We start from the raw sequence: 14,417 nt of genomic DNA, 5'->3' as shown, positions 1-14,417 counted from the left end.
TGCTAAGTCTATTGGGATTCCACCTCTTTTGGACGCTGTGTATTTCCTGAATTCGCCTAGATGATTCTATCTTGGCTTTCAGCAAGTTTCAGTCTGATTTTTGTAAACATAACTTTTCAAACATTGTTTGTTTCTTTATCTCTTGCTTTTCCATCTGGGACTCTTTCGAATTTTAGTCTTTCATGCCTTGTCTTCAACCAGGATTCAACAGCAATGTTTTCATTGGTTTGCACTTGCTTTCCTATGTGTGCTTCTGACCGAGGGATTTCTGTTCCCCTGTCTTCAAAGTCTTTCTCGCGTCCCTCTGCAATATCTCGTCTGCTTAGGACGGAATGTTAGCCCTGATATTTTCTCATCCACTGAGTTTTCTGAGATTATTTGGCTCGTCTTTAGGCTTTCTCTTCCCCTTTTCTGGTATTCTGCCTTTTGTGATTCTGAGACAGTGTTGTTCTTCAGTGTTTCCCTCACCTCCATTTTCAATACTTGCTCTGGAGAGCGTTTTGCAGCCTAGTTGTCTGAAAGCTTATCTTTATGGCCTTCAATCTCTTTGGAACTGAAAATGGTACTTCCTTTTCCTTTTACTGTATTTCTTCATCTCTACTGGTCAGGTAATTTCAGGTATCTAATGTAGACGTCTAGGGCTTGGTTAAGTGAAAACTTTAGACTCTTGGCTCTACACAATTGCATGGGATTTCTGTGAGGACAAATTTTCCTAGACTTTGATGCCATGTCCTGTTCCTGTGTGTGCTGTCTGGTCTATCTCCAGTTGCTGGTGTTGCCTTTGTTGTGATGAACACCCCATACTATTTCGATTTAGATAACCTCACTTTGATTACGCTTATCTCACAAATCTGAAAGAGCACAGGACACTTCCTCTGGTGGAAATGGAGCTTCTAAAGGTTCTCAGCTCTGCATTCTACTCTATGTTATTTTGGAGTGTTTCCAGAAGAGCAGAGTGTGAGTGCGCTTGTGCTTTGTAGTGCCACGGGAATGTCCCACTGAAACCAGTTCTTCCAAGAGCTTCTCTGTCTACAGAAACACCAGTGGAAGCATATCTATGGATGTCACACATCAGGGCCTGCTGGAATGATCCCGCAGCCCGAACTTGGTGTCCTCGCTGCCGAACAGTGCCGGTGCCATCCAAAATGTAGCATCCGCTTTTGAGAGATAAACTGAAGGAAATCCTTCCTCTTCTCACGCTGTGGTCTTGGACCACACTTCCTTGTTCTCTCATCCTTGTGGCACGGGTGCACGAAGGCAACCACAGAGCTGTTGCACATCCTGTGCCTCAAACCAAACCATAATCACAGCCCAGGTTATGAATGTAGCAGATCCTAAGGCTTTTCACTCTGAATTCAAACCCAAGGCCCCCTGGATCCCTCAGACCCGATCCACAATATCTCTGATTCACCCCCACACATGCTCTATTGGCAAAATGCCAAATTGGTCTCTGGTCCTGCAGATGCACTGGCTGTGGCCATGGAACATATCGATAATTTCAACTGCGCGCACCAGGGTGGTTGCTTGTTCATTGGGGTCCCAGGTCGGTTTGCTCTCTTGATAGGACCCACCACATCCCACAACGCACTCCAGATCCCTGAGACTCAGCGTCTGCCACCATCCGTAGCCCTATCCCTCCCTGAACGCTGCCTCTGCTACCTCAAATTTGGCAGCTCAGATCTTGGTCTCAGAATCAACTGTGGGGATATTTTGCACTGGATTCTTTGAGTTCTGTCAGCCAAGCATCTGCTGTGCACTCTTCTAACACTCAGCGCATCACCTTCAATCCCATGTCTCCTGTCTGCTTGAGAGTGTGCGTCCAAGTTAAAGAGATTTTCACCTTTACTGCTCCATCAACAGGGCTCAGACCATGCACTGGTATCCATTCCCTGCTTTTCCTTCTCCTGCTTCCAGGTGTTCTGAGGCCTCATCCTGTCTTTGGAAGTAACAGACCTCTCTTCGGCAAGTGTCCTGTGCCAAGGGCTGGGTGAGTGGATGTTTCCATTGCTTTGTTCATGGGAGCGAGTGAGCGCAGGTTGCACTGCTTCTCTGTCAACTGGGCATCGATGAATCAACACTTTCCAGATACATTTCACAGAAATGTGATTTTTTTTTATCTCTTTGTTTCTATACAGCCGTGGTGGGAGGGAATGTCCAAAGACTCCAGTTTTGACATTGTGTTAATGTCTCATTTGCAGTCTTTAAAAATTTAATAGAATTTATAGAAATGTTTTGGGAGTTATACGAAAATGAAGTTAGTTTCTGAAACATACTAAATCGACCTAGAAGCCAGACTTGTCAATTTCGGTAACATTTTGTCAGCTCTAAGGAAAACATAGACAGATAGAATGCAAAGTAGCAGTCCGAACTGTTAAAGGGGTCATGTCAGCTCTTTACTGTTGAAGCCTCCGAAACCAACAGGAACCATGAAATAACTATTGGAAACATGAAATAACCCCCAAGCTTGGATTCACTTGTGCATGTGGTGCCCTTTACTCCCGATGACACCTACTGGTCAATGTTGGCATTTCAAGGTGTAACATCCCTCTCAAGGAAAATACAAGAGAAAACGAACAAAATATATACATTTAGCTTTGAATCCAAAGAACCTAGAGGCATTATAGCTATGAGAACCCTGCTGCAGCTATGCTACGCTACTGAGAACCAGGTGTTCTTCTATCAGTGATGAGAACGCTTAATCATCCGATCATGTTGGGTAAAGCACTTGAATGCAACCAAGTCTGCACCCCCATGATAGATTGCCCCCGGGGGCTTGACTCAATTGAAAGACGGTCCACATAAGCTGTGTCTTTCATGTCATTGGCGACCTTTACCGTTCAGCTCACTATCTGACTTCTAATATTTACCTAGACTGTCTTGAAAAAGGGAGGCCTAATACAGATTCAAGTTCAGTCAAAGATTCCCCTCACTTACCACACTCCCTTCACCCCAGAGAAGACATAAACCCAGCATTTGCTGAATCTAGCGGAAGGCCATCGTTTCTTTGTGGGAGCTAAGTATTCAATTCCTATCTATTTCATACGAGAGTATTTGACCTTTATGGGGTTCCCTGTTGTTCACAGAGGATGAAGCTAGAGGAACTCTGATTCTAGGAGGGGCTTGCTCTTCTCTTACTGGCTTCATTGCAGCTCAGGTACTGATCCCTCAAAATGGATGCCTGAGTGGAGGGGAGGGAAGAGCAAGTGCTTGATAGCTAGGCCCAAACCTGGGAAAAGGCTTACCTGGGCTTGGTGCACTTTGATCTGAATGGCTTGGAATTGCCCCTTGGGTCGTGTGGATTATCTGACCTCTTTCAAGAACATGAGCGTTTTTATCATCTCTGCCATCTCTTCTCTTTAGACGTCAGGGATCTTGGACCCGTTCTTGGAGCAGAGAATTGAGGAACTTCCTACAGTCCACGGTGGCCCTCTGTAGGTTTCTGCTACTATCAGCGAGGTTCAATATGTCTCATGAGTGCCTTTCGAGCCTGCTATCCTCTACAGCTGTCTCCAGGCCAGTAGTCTCTATTGTAGCAGAACATCTCTCATCAATGTGTTCGCATCTCTCCTCAATCCGTGCAGCCATGTTTTCGGCCAGCTTCTCTTCGTGTCTCCCATAAAGTCGACTTCAACAGGACTGGGCAAGTCTGAAAGGACCTCGGAGCCTCTCCAGTAAGCTGAACACAGGCAGATCTTCCACTGTCTGCCCTTTCAGGTTCTGGAAACTGACCCGTGAACTCAGGTCTTTGGGCAGCAGCAGTATCTCGAACTGACACAGCTTCCCGGACCAAAGACCTAAGCCAAGCTCCACAGAGGGCGGCAGCCCCTCCATCGCACTGATCCACCCACAGAACTCTGCCCGGTTACCTAGGATCCACCAGCCACAACAAGCCTCGCGGTACACACCAACATTCCACCTGGAATCCAACCGCTAACTGCCATCCCCAATGGCTGCTGCATCTTGTCAGTGTTGGGGGAGGGGCTGCATCCGGCGAGAGGTTCCTAAGGTAAATGTGATTCTACCCACTAGCGTCCCATGGGCCTTTGTTCTTCCCTCTTTCCTTTTGTTCAGATCTGTATGCACTGTAGCAACGGAGGGAAGTGTGTCCATTTTCAGTTGAATGTTTCACACGTCTTTAAACTTTCTAACAGTTCACAGTACACAGAGACCCACTAAGGGAAACTATTGTTCCTGTAATATGGGCACACCCGCAATACATAGCCGTCGGTTGATTTCTGCTGAAACACCCGCATTCACGGGACAACTATCTATTTGTTTCAAGGGGGCTGAAATTCCTAGGACTGATACAATCCCCAATGTGCACTTTACTGCCTGTCTCTTTTGATCTTAGTACACTTTTGCGGAGCTACTTTTCCTTGTTATAGGCTTGTGCCATTTCTTCTCGACGTAGTGTAGAAGATGGCATTCATTCATCCTGTTGGAAGACTTGCAAGTCTATATCACGGACTAGGAATCCATTGGATTCCAAATCGGCATTTGGGTTAGGTCACGATATGCTCATATGAATCAATATTTACGAATATAAATGCACCCCTCGGATTTCCGAATACAGGTGTGCTGAGTACATTCAAGCCGCGATACTGGGTCGATGCGTACTGATGATCTTTGACATCACCTTGAGTAATTTCTTTTGAATATTCTTGTTACCCTACCCTTTTTGTGTTGTTTGTTTGTTTGATTCTTTCTTGGTCTGCTTCTCGTTTGCTTTGCAAACACGTCAGGCCATGGATCTCTCCGTTTGCTTCCAACAGAGAGTCATATAAGCTGACTCCCTTAAGATAGTGCTTCCAATCCCCTATGATTTCCTGCTTCCCTCTCCCATCTTTAGGGTTTTGATGTCCTCCTTGCTTTCTTCTTGTTTCTTCTTTTCCACTCATGCTCTTCTTGCATTTCCAATAAGGGTTTTCTTCTTTCCATTTCATCTTGCTGCTTATCCCTTCAGGGGAGAATTCTCAACCTTTCTTTTAGGATAAGTTTCGAACTGCTGAATTCTTTTAAGATTTGCAGGTCTGTGGCATTCTCTAGCTCTGCTGTTATTAGAAATGGTGGTCATGTGGCATAGGCTACCCTAGATGGCAGCATTTTGCCATTCAAGCTATGGTCTATGTCCTGGCACTCCTCCCTGTCCTGCAATATTGCTGCTGAGATAGCAGCTGAAACCCCTCTGGAGGTTCTCTTGTGACTATGTTGCTTTCCTCCAGGCGCATTTTAAATCACTGGGATGCTCATGAACTTTGTTGATTTGGATCATACAGCTGCTGCTAAGTCTATTGGGATTCCACCTCTTTTGGACGCTGTGTATTTCCTGAATTCGCCTAGATGATTCTATCTTGGCTTTCAGCAAGTTTCAGTCTGATTTTTGTAAACATAACTTTTCAAACATTGTTTGTTTCTTTATCTCTTGCTTTTCCATCTGGGACTCTTTCGAATTTTAGTCTTTCATGCCTTGTCTTCAACCAGGATTCAACAGCAATGTTTTCATTGGTTTGCACTTGCTTTCCTATGTGTGCTTCTGACCGAGGGATTTCTGTTCCCCTGTCTTCAAGGTCTTTCTCGCGTCCCTCTGCAATATCTCGTCTGCTTAGGACGGAATGTTAGCCCTGATATTTTCTCATCCACTGAGTTTTCTGAGATTATTTGGCTCGTCTTTAGGCTTTCTCTTCCCCTTTTCTGGTATTCTGCCTTTTGTGATTCTGAGACACTGTTGTTCTTCAGTGTTTCCCTCACCTCCATTTTCAATACTTGCTCTGGAGAGCGTTTTGCAGCCTAGTTGTCTGAAAGCTTATCTTTAGGGCCTTCAATCTCTTTGGAACTGAAAATGGTACTTCCTTTTCCTTTTACTGTATTTCTTCATCTCTACTGGTCAGGTAATTTCAGGTATCTTATGTAGACGTCTAGGGCTTGGTTAAGTGAAAACTTTAGACTCTTAGCTCTACACAATTGCATGGGATTTCTGTGAGGACAAATTTTCCTAGACTTTGATGCCATGTCCTGTTCCTGTGTGTGCTGTCTGGTCTATCTCCAATTGCTGGTGTTGCCTTTGTTGTGATGAACACCCCATACTATTTCGATTTAGATAACCTCACTTTGATTACGCTTATCTCACAAATCTGAAAGAGCACAGGACACTTCCTCTGGTGGAAATGGAGCTTCTAAAGGTTCTCAGCTCTGCATTCTACTCTATGTTATTTTGGAGTGTTTCCAGAAGAGCAGAGTGTGAGTGCGCTTGTGCTTTGTAGTGCCACGGGAATGTCCCACTGAAACCAGTTCTTCCAAGAGCTTCTCTGTCTACAGAAACACCAGTGGAAGCATATCTATGGATGTCACACATCAGGGCCTGCTGGAATGATCCCGCAGCCCGAACTTGGTGTCCTCGCTGCCGAACAGTGCCGGTGCCATCCAAAATGTAGCATCCGCTTTTGAGAGATAAACTGAAGGAAATCCTTCCTCTTCTCACGCTGTGGTCTTGGACCACACTTCCTTGTCCTCTCATCCTTGTGGCACGGGTGCACGAAGGCAACCACAGAGCTGTTGCACATCCTGTGCCTCAAACCAAACCATAATCACAGCCCAGGTTATGAATGTAGCAGATCCTAAGGCTTTTCATTCTGAATTCAAACCCAAGGCCCCCTGGATCCCTCAGACCCGATCCACAATATCTCTGATTCAGCCCCACACATGCTCTATTGGCAAAATGCCAAATTGGTCTCTGGTCCTGCAGATGCACTGGGTGTGGCCATGGGACATATCGATAATTTCAACTGCGCGCACCAGGGTGGTTGCTTGTTCATTGGGGTCCCAGGTCGGTTTGCTCTCTTGATAGGACCCACCACATCCCACAACGCACTCCAGATCCCTGAGACTCAGCGTGTGCCACCATCCGTAGCCCTATCCCTCCCTGAACGCTGCCTCTTCTACCTCAAATTTGGCAGCTCAGATCTTGGTCTCAGAATCAACTGTGGGGAAATTTTGCACTGGATTCTTTGAGTTCTGTCAGCCAAGCATCTGCTGTGCACTCTTCTAACACTCAGCGCATCACCTTCAATCCCATGTCTCCTGTCCGCTTGAGAGTGTGCGTCCAAGTTAAAGAGAGTTTCACCTTTACTGCTCCATCAACAGGGCTCAGACCATGCACTGGTATCCATTCCCTGCTTTTCCTTCTCCTGCTTCCAGGTGTTCTGAGGCCTCATCCTGTCTTTGGAAGTAACAGACCTCTCTTCGGCAAGTGTCCTGTGCCAAGGGCTGGGTGAGTGGATGTTTCCATTGCTGTGTTCATGGGAGCGAGTGAGCGCAGGTTGCACTGCTTCTCTGTCAACTGGGCATCGATGAATCAACACTTTCCAGATACATTTCACAGAAATGTGATTTTTTTTTATCTCTTTGTTTCTATACAGCCGTGATGGGAGGGATTGTCCAAAGACTCCAGTTTTGACATTGTGTTAATGTCTCATTTGCAGTCTTTAAAAATTTAATAGAATTTATAGAAATGTTTTGGGAGTTATACGAAAATGAAGTTAGTTTCTGAAACATACTAAATCGACCTAGAAGCCAGACTTGTAATTTCGGTAACATTTTGTCAGCTCTAAGGAAAACATAGACAGATAAAATGCAAAGTAGCAGTCCGAACTGTTAAAGGGGTCATGTCAACTCTTTACTGTTGAAGCCTCCGAAACCAACAGGAACCATGAAATAACTAATGGAAACATGAAATAACCCCCAAGCTTGGATTCCCTTGTGCATGTGGTGCCCTTTACTCCCGATGACACCTACTGGTCAATGTTGGCATTTCAAGGTGTAACATCCCTCTCAAGGAAAATACAAGAGGAAACGAACTAAATATATACATTTAGCTTTGAATCCAAAGAACCTAGAGGCATTATAGCTATGAGAACCCTGCTGCAGCTATGCTAGGCTACTGAGAACCAGGTGTTCTTCTATCAGTGATGAGAACGCTTAATCAACCAATCATGTTGGGTAAAGCACTTGAATGCAACCAAGTCTGCACCCCCATGATAGATTGCCCCCGGGGGCTTGACTCAATTGAAAGACGGTCCACATAAGCTGTGTCTTTCATGTCATTGGCGACTTTTACAAATCAGTTCACTATCTGACTTCTAATATTTACCTAGACTGTCTTGAAAAACGGAGGCCTAATACAGATTCAAGTTCAGTCAAAGATTCCCCTCGCTTACCACACTCCCTTCACCCCAGAGAAGACATAAACCCAGCATTTGCTGAATCTAGCGGAAGGCCATCGTTTCTTTGTGGGAGCTAAGCATTCAATTCCTATCTATTTCATACGAGAGTATTTGACCTTTATGGGGTTCCCTGATGTTCACAGAGGATGAAGCTAGAGGAACTCTGATTCTAGGAGGGGCTTGCTCTTCTCTTACTGGCTTCATTGCAGCTCAGGTACTGATCCCTCAAAATGGATGCCTGAGTGGAGGGGAGGGAAGAGCAAGTGCTTGATAGCTAGGCCCAAACCTGGGAAAAGGCTTACCTGGGCTTGGTGCACTTTGATCTGAATGGCTTGGAATTGCCCCTTGGGTCGTGTGGATTATCTGACCTCTTTCAAGAACATGAGCGTTTTTATCATCTCTGCCATCTCTTCTCTTTAGACGTCAGGGATCTTGGACCCGTTCTTGGAGCAGAGAATTGAGGAACTTCCTCCAGTCCACGGTGGCCCTCTGTAGGTTTCTGCTACTATCAGCGAGGTTCAATATGTCTCATGAGTGCCTTTCGAGCCTGCTATCCTCTACAGCTGTCTCCAGGCCAGTATTCTCTATTGTAGCAGAACATCTCTCATCAATGTGTTCGCATCTCTCCTCAATCCGTGCAGCCATGTTTTCGGCCAGCTTCTCTTCGTGTCTCCCATAAAGTCGACTTCAACAGGACTGGGCAAGTCTGAAAGGACCTCGGAGCCTCTCCAGTAAGCTGAAGACAGGCAGATCTTCCACTGTCTGCCCTTTCAGGTTCTGGAAACTGACCCGTGAACTCAGGTCTTTGGGCAGCAGCAGTATCTCGAACTGACACAGCTTCCCGGACCAAAGACCTAAGCCAAGCTCCACAGAGGGCGGCAGCCCCTCCATCGCACTGATCCACCCACAGAACTCTGCCCGGTTACCTAGGATCCACCAGCCACAACAAGCCTCGCGGTACACACCAAAATTCCACCTGGAATCCAACCGCTAACTGCCATCCCCAATGGCTGCTGCATCTTGTCAGTGTTGGGGGAGGGGCTGCATCCGGCGAGAGGTTCCTAAGGTAAATGTGATTCTACCCACTAGCGTCCCATGGGCCTTTGTTCTTCCCTCTTTCCTTTTGTTCAGATCTGTATGCACTGTAGCAACGGAGGGAAGTGTGTCCATTTTCAGTTGAATGTTTCACACGTCTTTAAACTTTCTAACAGTTCACAGTACACAGAGACCCACTAAGGGAAACTATTGTTCCTGTAATATGGGCACACCCGCAATACATAGCCGTCGGTTGATTTCTGCTGAAACACCCGCATTCACGGGACAACTATCCATTTGTTTCAAGGGGGCTGAAATTCCTAGGACTGATACAATCCCCAATGTGCACTTTACTGCCTGTCTCTTTTGATCTTAGTACACTTTTGCGGAGCTACTTTTCCTTGTTATAGGCTTGTGCCATTTCTTCTCGACGTAGTGTAGAAGATGGCATTCATTCATCCTGTTGGAAGACTTGCAAGTCTATATCACGGACTAGGAATCCATTGGATTCCAAATCGGCATTTGGGTTAGGTCACGATATGCTCATATGAATCAATATTTACGAATATAAATGCACCCCTCTGATTTCCGAATACAGGTGTGCTGAGTACATTCAGGCCGCGATACTGGGTCGATGCGTACTGATGATCTTTGACATCACCTTGAGTAATTTCTTTTGAATATTCTTGTTACCCTACCCTTTTTGTGTTGTTTGTTTGTTTGATTCTTTCTTGGTCTGCTTCTCGTTTGCTTTGCAAACACGTCAGGCCATGCATCTCTCCGTTTGCTTCCAACAGAGAGTCATATAAGCTGACTCCCTTAAGATAGTGCTTCCAATCCCCTATGATTTCCTGCTTCCCTCTCCCATCTTTAGGGTTTTGATGTCCTCCTTGCCTTCTTCTTGTTTCTTCTTTTCCACTCATGCTCTTCTTGCATTTCCAATAAGGGTTTTCTTCTTTCCATTTCATCTTGCTGCTTATCCCTTCAGGGGAGAATTCTCAACCTTTCTTTTAGGATAAGTTTCGAACTGCTGAATTCTTTTAAGATTTGCAGGTCTGTGGCATTCTCTAGCTCTGCTGTTATTAGAAATGGTGGTCATGTGGCATAGGCTACCCTAGATGGCAGCATTTTGCCATTCAAGCTATGGTCTATGTCCTGGCACTCCTCCCTGTCCTGCAATATTGCTGCTGAGATAGCAGCTGAAACCCCTCTGGAGGTTCTCTTGTGACTATGTTGCTTTCCTCCAGGCGCATTTTAAATCACTGGGATGCTCATGAACTCTGTTGATTTGGATCATACAGCTGCTGCTAAGTCTATTGGGATTCCACCTCTTTTGGACGCTGTGTACTTCCTGAATTCGCCTAGATGATTCTATCTTGGCTTTCAGCAAGTTTCAGTCTGATTTTTGTAAACATAACTTTTCAAACATTGTTTGTTTCTTTATCTCTTGCTTTTCCATCTGGGACTCTTTCGAATTTTAGTCTTTCATGCCTTGTCTTCAACCAGGATTCAACAGCAATGTTTTCATTGGTTTGCACTTGCTTTCCTATGTGTGCTTCTGACCGAGGGATTTCTGTTCCCCTGTCTTCAAGGTCTTCTCGCGTCCCTCTGCAATATCTCGTCTGCTTAGGACGGAATGTTAGCCCTGATATTTTCTCATCCACTGAGTTTTCTGAGATTATTTGGCTCGTCTTTAGGCTTTCTCTTCCCCTTTTCTGGTATTCTGCCTTTTGTGATTCTGAGACACTGTTGTTCTTCAGTGTTTCCCTCACCTCCATTTTCAATACTTGCTGTGGAGAGCGTTTTGCAGTCTAGTTGTCTGAAAGCTTATCTTTAGGGCCTTCAATCTCTTTGGAACTGAAAATGGTACTTCCTTTTCCTTTTACTGTATTTCTTCATCTCTACTGGTCAGGTAATTTCAGGTATCTAATGTAGACTTCTAGGGCTTGGTTAAGTGAAAACTTTAGACTCTTGGCTCTACACAATTGCATGGGATTTCTGTGAGGACAAATTTTCCTAGACTTTGATGCCATGTCCTGTTCCTGTGTGTGCTGTCTGGTCTATCTCCAATTGCTGGTGTTGCCTTTGTTGTGATGAACACCCCATACTATTTCGATTTAGATTACCTCACTTTGATTACGCTTATCTCACAAATCTGAAAGAGCACAGGACACTTCCTCTGGTGGAAATGGAGCTTCTAAAGGTTCTCAGCTCTGCATTCTACTCTATGTTATTTTGGAGTGTTTCCAGAAGAGCAGAGTGTGAGTGCGCTTGTGCTTTGTAGTGCCACGGGAATGTCCCACTGAAACCAGTTCTTCCAAGAGCTTCTCTGTCTACAGAAACACCAGTGGAAGCATATCTATGGATGTCACACATCAGGGCCTGCTGGAATGATCCCGCAGCCCGAACTTGGTGTCCTCGCTGCCGAACAGTGCCGGTGCCATCCAAAATGTAGCATCCGCTTTTGAGAGATAAACTGAAGGAAATCCTTCCTCTTCTCACGCTGTGGTCTTGGACCACACTTCCTTGTCCTCTCATCCTTGTGGCACGGGTGCACGAAGGCAACCACAGAGCTGTTGCACATCCTGTGCCTCAAACCAAACCATAATCACAGCCCAGGTTATGAATGTAGCAGATCCAAAGGCTTTTCATTCTGAATTCAAACCCAAGGCCCCCTGGATCCCTCAGACCCGATGCACAATATCTCTGATTCAGCCCCACACATGCTCTATTGGCAAAATGCCAAATTGGTCTCTGGTCCTGCAGATGCACTGGGTGTGGCCATGGGACATATCGATAAATTCAACTACGCGCGCCAGGGTGGTTGCTTGCTCATTGAGGTCCCAGGTCGGTTTGCTCTCTTGATAGGACCCACCACATCCCACAACGCACTCCAGATCCTTGAGACTCAGCGTGTGCCATCATCCGTAGCCCTATCCCCACCTGAACGCTGCCTCTGCTACCTCAAATTTGGCAGCTCGGAGCTTGGTCTCAGAATCAACTCTGGGGATATTTTGCACTGGATTCTTTGAGTTCTGTCAGCCAAGCATCTGCTGTGCCCTCTTCTAACACTCAGCGCATCACCTTCAATCCCATGTCTCCTGTCCACTTGAGAGTGTGCGTCCAAGTTAAAGAGAGTTTCACCTTTACTGCTCCATCAACAGGGCTCAGACCATGCACTGGTATCCATTCCCTGCTTTTCCTTCTCCTGCTTCCAGGTGTTCTGAGGCCTCATCCTGTCTTTGGAAGTAACAGACCTCTCTTCGGCAAGTGTCCTGTGCCAAGGGCTGGGTGAGTGGATGTTTCCATTGCTGTGTTCATGGGAGCGAGTGAGCGCAGGTTGCACTGCTTCTCTGTCAACTGGGCATCGATGAATCAACACTTTCCAGATACATTTCACAGAAATGTGATTTTTTTTTATCTCTTTGTTTCTATACAGCCGTGGTGGGAGGGATTGTCCGAAGACTAAAGTTTTGACATTGTGTTGATATCTCATTTGCAGTCTTGAAAAATTTAATAGAATTTATAGAAATGTTTTGGGAGTTATACGAAAATGAAGTTAGTTTCTGAAACATACTAAATCGACCTAGAAGCCAGACTTGTCAATTTCGGTAACATTTTGTCAGCTCTAAGGAAAACATAGACAGATAGAATGCAAAGTAGCAGTCCGAACTGTTAAAGGGGTCATGTCAACTCTTTACTGTTGAAGCCTCCGAAACCAACAGGAACCATGAAATAACTAATGGAAACATGAAATAACCCCCAAGCTTGGATTCACTTGTGCATGTGGTGCCCTTTACTCCCGATGACACCTACTGGTCAATGTTGGCATTTCAAGGTGTAACATCCCTCTCAAGGAAAATACAAGAGAAAACGAACTAAATATATACATTTAGCTTTGAATCCAAAGAACCTAGAGGCATTATAGCTATGAGAACCCTGCTGCAGCTATGCTACGCTACTGAGAACCAGGTGTTCTTCTATCAGTGATGAGAACGCTTAATCATCCGATCATGTTGGGTAAAGCACTTGAATGCAACCAAGTCTGCACCCCCATGATAGATTGCCCCCGGGGGCTTGACTCAATTGAAAGACGGTCCACATAAGCTGTGTCTTTCATGTCATTGGCGACCTTTACCGTTCAGCTCACTATCTGACTTCTAATATTTACCTAGACTGTCTTGAAAAAGGGAGGCCTAATACAGATTCAAGTTCAGTCAAAGATTCCCCTCACTTACCACACTCCCTTCACCCCAGAGAAGACATAAACCCAGCATTTGCTGAATCTAGCGGAAGGCCATCGTTTCTTTGTGGGAGCTAAGTATTCAATTCCTATCTATTTCATACGAGAGTATTTGACCTTTATGGGGTTCCCTGTTGTTCACAGAGGATGAAGCTAGAGGAACTCTGATTCTAGGAGGGGCTTGCTCTTCTCTTACTGGCTTCATTGCAGCTCAGGTACTGATCCCTCAAAATGGATGCCTGAGTGGAGGGGAGGGAAGAGCAAGTGCTTGATAGCTAGGCCCAAACCTGGGAAAAGGCTTACCTGGGCTTGGTGCACTTTGATCTGAATGGCTTGGAATTGCCCCTTGGGTCGTGTGGATTATCTGACCTCTTTCAAGAACATGAGCGTTTTTATCATCTCTGCCATCTCTTCTCTTTAGACGTCAGGGATCTTGGACCCGTTCTTGGAGCAGAGAATTGAGGAACTTCCTCCAGTCCACGGTGGCCCTCCGTAGGTTTCTGCTAGTATCAGCGAGGTTCAATATGTCTCATGAATGCCTTTTGAGCCTGCTATCCTCTACAGCTGTCTCCAGGCCAGTATTCTCTATTGTAGCAGAACATCTCTCATCAATGTGTTCGCATCTCTCCTCAATCCGTGCAGCCATGTTTTCGGCCAGCTTCTCTTCGTGTCTCCCATAAAGTCGACTTCAACAGGACTGGGCAAGTCTGAAAGGACCTCGGAGCCTCTCCAGTAAGCTGAAGACAGGCAGATCTTCCACTGTCTGCCCTTTCAGGTTCTGGAAACTGACCCGTGAACTCAGGTCTTTGGGCAGCAGCAGTATCTCGAACTGACACAGCTTCCCGGACCAAAGACCTAAGCCAAGCTCCACAGAGGGCGGCAGCCCCTCCATCGCACTGATCCACCCACAGAACTCTGCC

The 14,417-nt window shown here is 45.8% G+C and overlaps 1 long non-coding RNA gene across 1 annotated transcript in view; it reads left to right on the top strand.

The window, feature by feature from the left end:
• The window catches only part of LOC140693388 (uncharacterized), a 74,142-nt gene extending 59,990 nt beyond the window's left edge, over positions 1–14,152 (top strand). Inside the window, exon 4 of the long non-coding RNA XR_012069124.1 lies at positions 13,919–14,152. This is a non-coding gene — a long non-coding RNA (uncharacterized lncRNA). The remainder of the gene's footprint in view (positions 1–13,918) is intronic.
• The last annotated feature ends 265 nt before the right edge of the window (positions 14,153–14,417 follow it).

This window comes from Vicugna pacos, unplaced genomic scaffold, assembly GCF_048564905.1.
Source record: "Vicugna pacos unplaced genomic scaffold, VicPac4 scaffold_19, whole genome shotgun sequence".
In the NCBI taxonomy this organism is placed as follows: Eukaryota; Metazoa; Chordata; class Mammalia; order Artiodactyla; family Camelidae; genus Vicugna; species Vicugna pacos.
The sequence above is the reverse complement of the archived record's forward strand: the minus strand, read 5'-3'. Positions and strand labels throughout refer to the sequence as shown.